Below are 9,024 nucleotides of genomic sequence, written 5' to 3' on the forward strand. Positions count from 1 at the left end.
TGTTCATTTAATTCTATTGATTATATGTTACAAAGACTGTAGAATATGGCAGAATGTAGCTATTATTTACTGTACTTGTAAAGGATTTGCATCCATATGTTTGCCATACTTGTATAAATGCCATTAATCAATATGATTTTATTGGGAGAGTCAGCATCCTAGGCCTAGATTTTTCACTTAAAGTTTTCTTCCAAAAACCAGTAAAAATCTGCTAATTTTTTATATTTGTCTCCCACACTTTTAAGGGAAAAAGTCAGTAAAATACAATGCCTAATAAAATCAAATAGCCAACAAAATAATTTAGAATAACATTTAAAAAAATCAAAAGCGTAATAAAGTTATTACAAGAGTCAAATTTCTGCAAAAAAGAAGGCTTTTGAGGGATCCTATAAGATTTGCAAGAAAACAACCAAGCTCTCCTTTTTTACTGAAATCTCTATATTCTTACTGCACTGAACATTTCAGGAAAGAAGGCAACTGAGGGAAGATGGGTTTAAATCTAACACATATTTAAACTATTTACTAACTTTAAGGAAATTTTAAAGCAGTTATCTGTATGTTAAATTACTTTTGGACATGTTGTTCCAGAGCTTGGGTAAGGTCATTGAGAATGACTTTTCTAACAGATTTATAGCAGTAGGCAGGCTGATAAAGCAGTGTATTATTCCAGCAATGTCACACTAGGCAAAAGCTTTCTATCATATTTTCCCCAAAACACTCCCTTAGCAAAGGCCCTTTTTGATATTAATTACATATTTATCTTAACAGTTTCTACCCATTTTATTGGCTCCTATAGTTAGCCCCAAAGGAATTAGTGATTACATAGACTCCTAATGCTCTAGTATTTGCTTGTTTACCAATCAGATCTTTTTTTTAAGTTTTAAAAACAATTTTATTTACAAATTTAAAAACATACAATTTCAAAAATACAGAAACAGTAATAACACATAGTTTTTTACATTTGTTGTCGAATTTGGTGAGTCCTAAAAATCATTATTGGCTGGTACTAGTCACATATTCACACCTTATCACATCCTAAGTACTAAATAATTCACAATATACTCCATTTATTTTCACGTTGGATTATAACCACTCTTCTATTACTAATACATTCATGTTTTTTAACTAATAAACACAAAAATATTATAAATAGCTAATATTAATAATGGTAGTAACAAAGAAAAGATTTAAAACCTTTAATTGTACTTAATGTATTATGAATCGCTAGATATAATTTGTATCTTAGGTTCATTTATATGTTTCCCCTTTTATTGGGGAAATCAGATCTTGTGATGCATGAGGGACAGTTTAAAATAGCAAAGCAACAATTTTACCATTGCAATTCCAATTTGAGATTCTAAACAAATTATGACAATCTAAGCAACAATCATTACCCTTAATTCATAAGCAATCTAGGCACTTCCAAAGCTCCTAGTGTTGATGATGAACAACATTATGCAGCTATTCTATCTTTTCCTAAACATGTATTTTCCTGTTAAAAAAAAAGACAAAGCATTGAGAAAACTTAAAAAAAGATTTACACAAGGAAAATAGTGTTGTTTTGACCTCTAAATTACTGTGAAAAATCACAGAAAAGCCTCATTTAAAAGCACCCAAAATCTCCCATTGTTTTAAATCCAATAAATAAGCTTACATACTGTGAATCATGTGCAGTCAACTATTGTAATGACCTTGGGAGACCCGGCAAAAAGAGCCTGCAAGGGGACAGTCAAATTCAAGACAGCCTAGCCCAGAACTGGATAGCGGGTGGGGCAAGAGGCTCAGAAGGGACCCTCACCAGTTTCTCAGGCTGCAAAGGAGATGGATGGAAAGGATTCTACTTTCAAACTCACAAGATTCTGTCAATGTGGCTTTACATTACATTAAAGTAGAATTAGCTCATCTGGTTATGATTCTTACCTGATTTATCCATACGGGCCAACACCTGCAGAACCACAACAGAAAATTTTCTTGCAAAAAAACTGTTAATTATACATGTATATTAACTACAACTGACTTAGAATTGAGATAATCAACCCACCTGTTACCTTTGAATCACATTCAAGTCGCCTGTCATTATTTCAGAGTATTTTTAGAATTTCTTACTTAGGATAAACTCAGGGTTCTTTGGCGATCTCCCATCCAAATACTAAGAATGACTTGCTGTTTAGGCTAGTGGGTTGGGTTTGCTTGTTCGTTTTTTGGATATTACACAAGATCAGCAAGGTGACATCAGTTAGGTACTATCACAACTAAGCAATGCCAAGTCTATGATTAAACTACTGTATATCATGGTTTAATAAACTTTATGAAGCTGCTTTTTTATTGCAGTTTTAGAGTAGGAGCTTATTCCAGAATACAGATAAAGTGTGAATAAGAAGTGGCTGGTATGCTATTGCGTGTGCGCACACACACGTTCTTCATAGTTTACTCAGATGATACCAATGGAATTTGGGATTTTTTCTAACCTGAAGCAAAATATGAAAAAGATGCATGTTTAGAAATTACTTTGAAAGTAACAGGACATGAGCCATGATTAACCTTCAGTTTTGTTATTTCAATTGGTATACTTTCTAGACATAACTACTCCAATGTGTTTTTCCTAAACTTCATAAAATAATTTATTGGAAAAGATCAATAGAAAAGTTTCATAATGAACTTAAGAGTATGTACGTGCTGTGGTTGTAATGCCTTTTTTTAAAAAAATGGGTGAACTATTTTCTGAAAAATGGTTGCAACCACTTCATACAACTGTGAGTGTACTTTTTAAAAGCTGCTTGTCATTGCAAAATGTAATTAAATAGAAGCAAGTGGCATGTTTCATGACAAAGCATCCAGAGAAAATTCACATAAGAAAACAATGGTTATGCAAATACGTAAAGTTGATAAATATTACTTCTTTGTTTTCTGTTTTCAATGAATAATCATAAAACATATTTAAACAAAGACACTCAAAATGTTCTTCAATATCTTTATTTGCAGACGCACACCATTGCTCAAAAACCTTGTTTTTCTTTTCTTTCCCCACCTTTTCCCCACCTTTTAAAAAATAAACAGAAGACTCACAACAATAAATTGGCAACGAAACAAATGATAGCGACAAACTAAAGGAAAAGAAATCAGGCTTTACTTCCTGTTAGGAAGTAAACTTGTCTCAGAAGATCTATGGGTTGACTTCCTTCAAAATGAAGAAGGCCCATAAAAACACCACAGATTGGTATTATTTTTGTACTACTGGTATAATTAACTGCTTAAATGAAAACATTTTTATGTAACATATATATATATGTATGTACGTATGTATGTGTATACACACACACACACACACACACACTTTAAAGACTCTTTAGCAGGGCATCTTTTTCTAAATTTGAGTTCCTTCTATTTCCAGCTGTACCTTGGATTCTGGCCAGGGTCAGTATTAGTTGGTACATAATCATTTCCTTTCATAGTGTACATTTTTTATGAGAGTGCCCTTGAGTCTTAAAAAGGTGACAGAAGACATTGTTCTACTAAGTCAGAAAAAAAGATTAATAAACATTCCCTTTTCCTAAGTGTGGCCAATCAGATGCTTACATGGATTTTTAACACGATAGTCTGCTTCACTAACCCCAGCTGCTAAATGAAACAATCACTCAATATTTCCATTATTACAGTTCAGGAGATAATTATAAGCTTATTTAATATTCATGCTATCAATTTATAAATCTGACCATCTCAAAATTGCATCTTTGGCCAGTGAACATGGCATTGGAAACCAATCATCATTATCAATAATAAAATGTCATTTCATCCAAGGGCAATCTAATACAAACTATACAACCACAGGCATGTTGAGACAAAAACAACCCTGCTTTGACAAGCAAACCCAACCTGCACATCCCATGCCAGGGGAGCTTCCAAGTCTTCAAGAACTTACCAAATGCCAGAAGAGTTGGAGCCAAATGAATCTCCATGGATATGATATTCCAAAGGGAAATCGCTGTGGCCAAAATATCTCACAAATTGACAGAGCTTAACCTGGAACATCCCCAGTGTATTGTGTGCAAAAAGTTAGAAAAAGGTCCCACATTTAACCTGGCTTCATGCCATGCAGGGTTTTATAGGTAGTAACCAACCCCTGGATTGGACTCAGATGTTGACTGGAATCAGCACCCGACTGGTCTGGGGAATATCATGATTATTGATATTGAAAGCTACTGAGAAATAAAGGAAAACAAAGATGAAGAATATAACATGCCATGCCAACCCCCAATTGCCCATTTTTTTCCACAATTCCAGTAAGTGCTGTTTGGTCCCATATCCTGCCCTGAAGCCTGTTTGAAAAATCCTCCAAGGCTCTTTGCAATGCAACCGATACGAATCAGCATGACAAAATTCAAGGAGCAGGGTAAGCTGCCACTAACTCCGAGATTACATTTTCAATCTCTTTATTTTATGTAAAAGGGATACATTAACACAATGAAGAAGAATGGTGGAGGGGAGATGCCCAGAGTCATTTCATTGGTGAGGTGGGCAGCATATAAATTTAAGAAATAAATGAAAATTTAAAAAAGGTTTGTTGTATTTTCTTTAGCAGGTTTGGTGTAACCACCACCTTTTGTCTCCTGAATAACCCCCTACACAAGTTAGGGCCTTCAAATTTGATAGCTTTAAGACTTGTGGACTTCCAACTCCCAGAATTCCTCCTCCAGTGAAGTTAGCTCAGGAATTCTGGGCATTGAAGTCCACAAGTCTTAAAGCTGTCAAGTTCGAAGAGCCTTGAGTTAGGGGCACAAAATCCTCTGCGTTCACTATCCAGAGAGTAGAAGGCGTCTGCAGGTTTAAACTCCTACTACAGAGGGGATAAAAATGTATGGTCAAATGGTGTCCTCTCTCCTGACCCATTTTTGGAACTTCTGGTAAACCCAAAACATAGGGGGAAATGTTAGTTCTCGGTGATGCATTTTTTCCAGGTTATTTCATTAAAATAAGAATTAAAAAGATACATAAACTCTTTGCTTGTCTGACAGTATTCCTCTAAAGTTCATTGCAACTCTTGGAGCTGATTTAAAAAAACAAAAACAAAAAACCCCTTAGCTCCTCCGGCTTTTCTCAGTTAAGGGATGATGGTATGATATCCTTGCTTTCATCTTGATTTTAAACTGTATTCAACCAAGTAGCTGTATTGCAGGGAACTAATTTCAGGTAGGAATAAACAGGGATGCAATGCCAACAGTCAGACAAGCCAAGACTGACCTAAAATGGGAAAGATCAAGAAGCTGTGAAGTTTTCCAGGATGCAGAAATGCGGGGAGGGGCTATCCAACTACTGATGCAGATTTTTGATTTTTTTTTACCAAATAAGCCCCTGAAGTTTTAGAAACCACTTGACCTGAGAAACAGTGCTTAAACCACCTTTGCTGAAGTTGACACACGGAGACATTTTCATCATAACACTACATAAACTTGTACTTTGTGGAAAGCCATAAAAGCTTGTCTTTTTTGTTGGAGCTGTCTCCAGTAGTGATTTCATGCCATTGGCTCACAGTATTTTCACCCTTTTCTTCAAGGGCATTTCTAGCAGTTCTCATAGCTTATGCCGCAGAACTAGACTTGTCACTTTAAAAATATATACATGCAAGGCACTCAGTTCAAGCAAATACAGTCGTTTTTGTTAAGGCTGCCAAGCTGAGAATGCATTTCCCAGAGAGATTGCAATTTATATAAAGATAAGGCATGATGTAGCTGGATGGTTGGAATTGTCAAATTTTGGTTCTTGACCAAGTTTGGTGTTTCTTTCCTTCTAAGGTCAAACTAAACCAAAATGTGTGTGTGTGTGTATGTGTGTGTGTGTATGTGTGTGTGTGTGTTCTGACCCAAACTTGGTTCCAAGAAAGCAAACACAAGACAAAGGAAGCAGTACAACCTTTTTATGTTTCAGCTAGGAATTCTGTTTCTTCACAGATAAAAGGCTGCTTCCAACTAATTAGCTCCAACAAGAAAGAACCTTGCCTAGTTTTCACCAGTCTGCCATAACACAACAGATAAGAAATAGTTTACAAGAGTCTTCAAGTACCAACTGTAATGTCCATGAGGCTGAGTTCAAAAACTTCTTTGCCTTCTGCAAAGTGCATTCGTTCACAGCTGGCTTTTATCTTCTTGAAGGAGGTGCCATTATCTTGCAGCCTTACTCCTGAGTTGCCCATACTGTTGTAACTGCTCTTTCCTCTGAGCAGCCCTGTGCACACGCGCACTTGGCACAGGCTCCTCGGGAACCTCATCACTGCTTCCAGCCCCCACAATCTCTGAAAGCAGCAGTCCACTCCCTAATGGTCCTGGCCCCTCATCTGAGTGCTCGCTCTTCTCAGCCATCTGCACCTGTTGCCGGCTAACCACAACAGTGTGTGCGCGCGTGTGTGTGTATGTGTGTGTGTGTGTGTGTGTGTGTGTGTACCAGAGGTGCTATTCAGCAGGTTCTGACCACTTCTGGAGAACCAGTACTGGAAATTTTGAGTAGTTCGAAGAACCGACAAATACCACCTCTGACTGGCCCTGCCCACATCTATTCTGTACCTCCTGAGTCCCAGCTGATTGGCTGGGTCTTCTTTTGTTGCCCTGCACAGGAGAACGGAGCTGGAAAGCTGGTTAGTGGGGTGGGGAAGAATGGGGATTTTGCAGTAACCTTTCCCAAGGAATGGGGAGGGAATGGAGATTTTTGCAGTATCCTTCCCCTACCACACCCACACCTACCACACCCACCAAGCCATGCCCACCAAACCACATCACGCGCACCAAGCCACGCTCACAGAACTGGTAGTAAAATGTTTTGAATCCCACTACTGGTTTGTACTGTATGTATGTATGTGTATATATTTAATATAGCTGCCGTCTCATAGATGTCAACGTGGGTAGCGCACACATACAAATAAACTACCCAAACAAAACCATGAAAAACAAAACAGATTTACAGAAGTAACCCTCTCTTAAGCCTGGCAAACATTTGTAACTGGCTATAAGGAACAGGATTAGAAAAAGGAAGTTGCTTCTCCTCTTCTTTCAAACAACTTTAGATTGTACAATTGAAGCCCCATGTTTGAACAACATGGATCAAATCCAAATATGTGCTTGTATTTGAATGTCGTCAGCTATGGGAGGAATTGGGGAGACATCCCATAATAGTAAGGGTTCCTAAGGCCAATCAGATCCTAAACCTATTGCAATAAATAGATTCATCTTCATCTGTACAATTTACCACACACTTACCAAAAGAAGAAACAAAAGAGTTGACATACCACCACCACCTATACTCCGTAGAGCCTGGATTTTTGCAATGTGACAGCTTTGAAGGGTTTTGCTGAAAAATAAACTCTCAAATTTTATCTTTAACGAATTGGTAAGCCGATTGCACAAACATGTAACGATGTAATGCAGCAATTTAAGAAAGGATGCAGCGTGAAGACTATAGTCCAGGTTTTTCACTGGAATACAAATTGGTAGCAACTGATATTGCAGCAAAAGATCATCAGATGAAAATCAACATGCTGCATGTGAATTTTTGCCTACATAATGGAAGTTTTCACACTGCACCATTCAATCCTGAGGAAGAGCCCACATATGGCTTCAACTGAAAAAGAAGTTATTCTACCTTTACTTCAGTTATTCCGACAAGTAGATTTGGTTAGATTTTTTCACTGTCTCCTGGGAAAGTTTATTAAAACTTGGTCCTACCTCAAGTATTGGCTTGTTTCTATTTTTTGAAACTTCTTTCATGAGGAAATGTTAATTTTGTGCAAAATCTGTAAAAGATATTATAAATGTTGCATGCAGAAGTCTATAATAAGCCTCCTAAGGCTTTAAAAAAGACATTTGATGGGGATAATCTAAGTAAGGAGCAAATTATAGTTTACCCTAATAAACTTACCCTTCTGGTTTTATTTACATTCTCAGTATGTGGTTTTGGGAGAGAGAGCATGGAGCATGGGTGTCAGTGGTGGTATTCTACCGGCTCAGTCCGGTTCTGCCAAGCCGGTAGCGGCGATGAGCAGCGGAGACCAAACCAGTTCTCTCCAACGCTCTGTGTTGGGCCCACCCACCCTCCCAGACTCCCATACTAACCTTTATGTCCTGCTTTTGAAGCGCAGCTGCTTTACGCGGCACAGCAATTGCCACGCGGCAGCTGCTGAAGTATCAGGGAGATTGCAGGATTGCAGGTGACTCAAAATGCCTCTGCGCCTGTGCAAAGTGCACGTTTGGTGTGCATGCATGCACAAAGTGTGTGTGCGTGCGCAAAGCGTACCCAAGCCACGCCCACCGAACCGGTGGTAAAAATATTTGAAATACACCACTGATGGGTGTGTATGTAAATGAGGGCAAAAGTGCTTAAGAAGTTCCATGTCTGATTTCTCCAGCCTCAATCCAACTTTAGATGAGCTATTGGAGATGATGAGAAGGAGGAAGAGTGATCATTTGGGTGATTACTGGTTCCTTCCGGCACTGCTATTCCACCAAGTATCAAAAATAATATGTATCTGTTAGTCCTACGTGCCACCACCCTGCAATTGTAAATGCAACTAATTAACCAGGCAATATGTGGTTCAAATCCCGAGCTGTGTCTTAATTCCCCCAGTTCTGCCCCAAGGAGCCTTCGTGTCTCGTTCTGGGAAATGAGAGGAATCGGAGTGATAAACCTCCCACCCCCCCATCCTTGTCATATGTTCGTGCCGATACAGGAGAGATGAGTAGAGCCAGGATAGGACCTGCAGGAGTGGAAAACATTCCTCGACCAAGGCAACGCGTCGGAAACGGCAGGATTGGACGCTCCTTCCCCAACCAAGATAACGTGTCAGGCTTCACTCCAGAGGACAAATCGGTAGGATCGTTGAAGCCCGATAATAGCTTTCTTAGTAGAAAGAAAAGCAACATATGTTCAATCTTTGGGAAACCATTATTTCTTGAAATTTGATACAAGCATGGAACTATTGGCTGCTATCCCATAGGGCTGCTATAGCAATATATTAATGTGAACTGCTATGAAAATCCTGGA

The sequence above is a fragment of the Pseudonaja textilis genome, chromosome 1, assembly GCF_049901715.1.
Source record: "Pseudonaja textilis isolate UNSWEBS1 chromosome 1, rPseTex1.2, whole genome shotgun sequence".
Taxonomy (NCBI): Eukaryota; Metazoa; Chordata; class Lepidosauria; order Squamata; family Elapidae; genus Pseudonaja; species Pseudonaja textilis.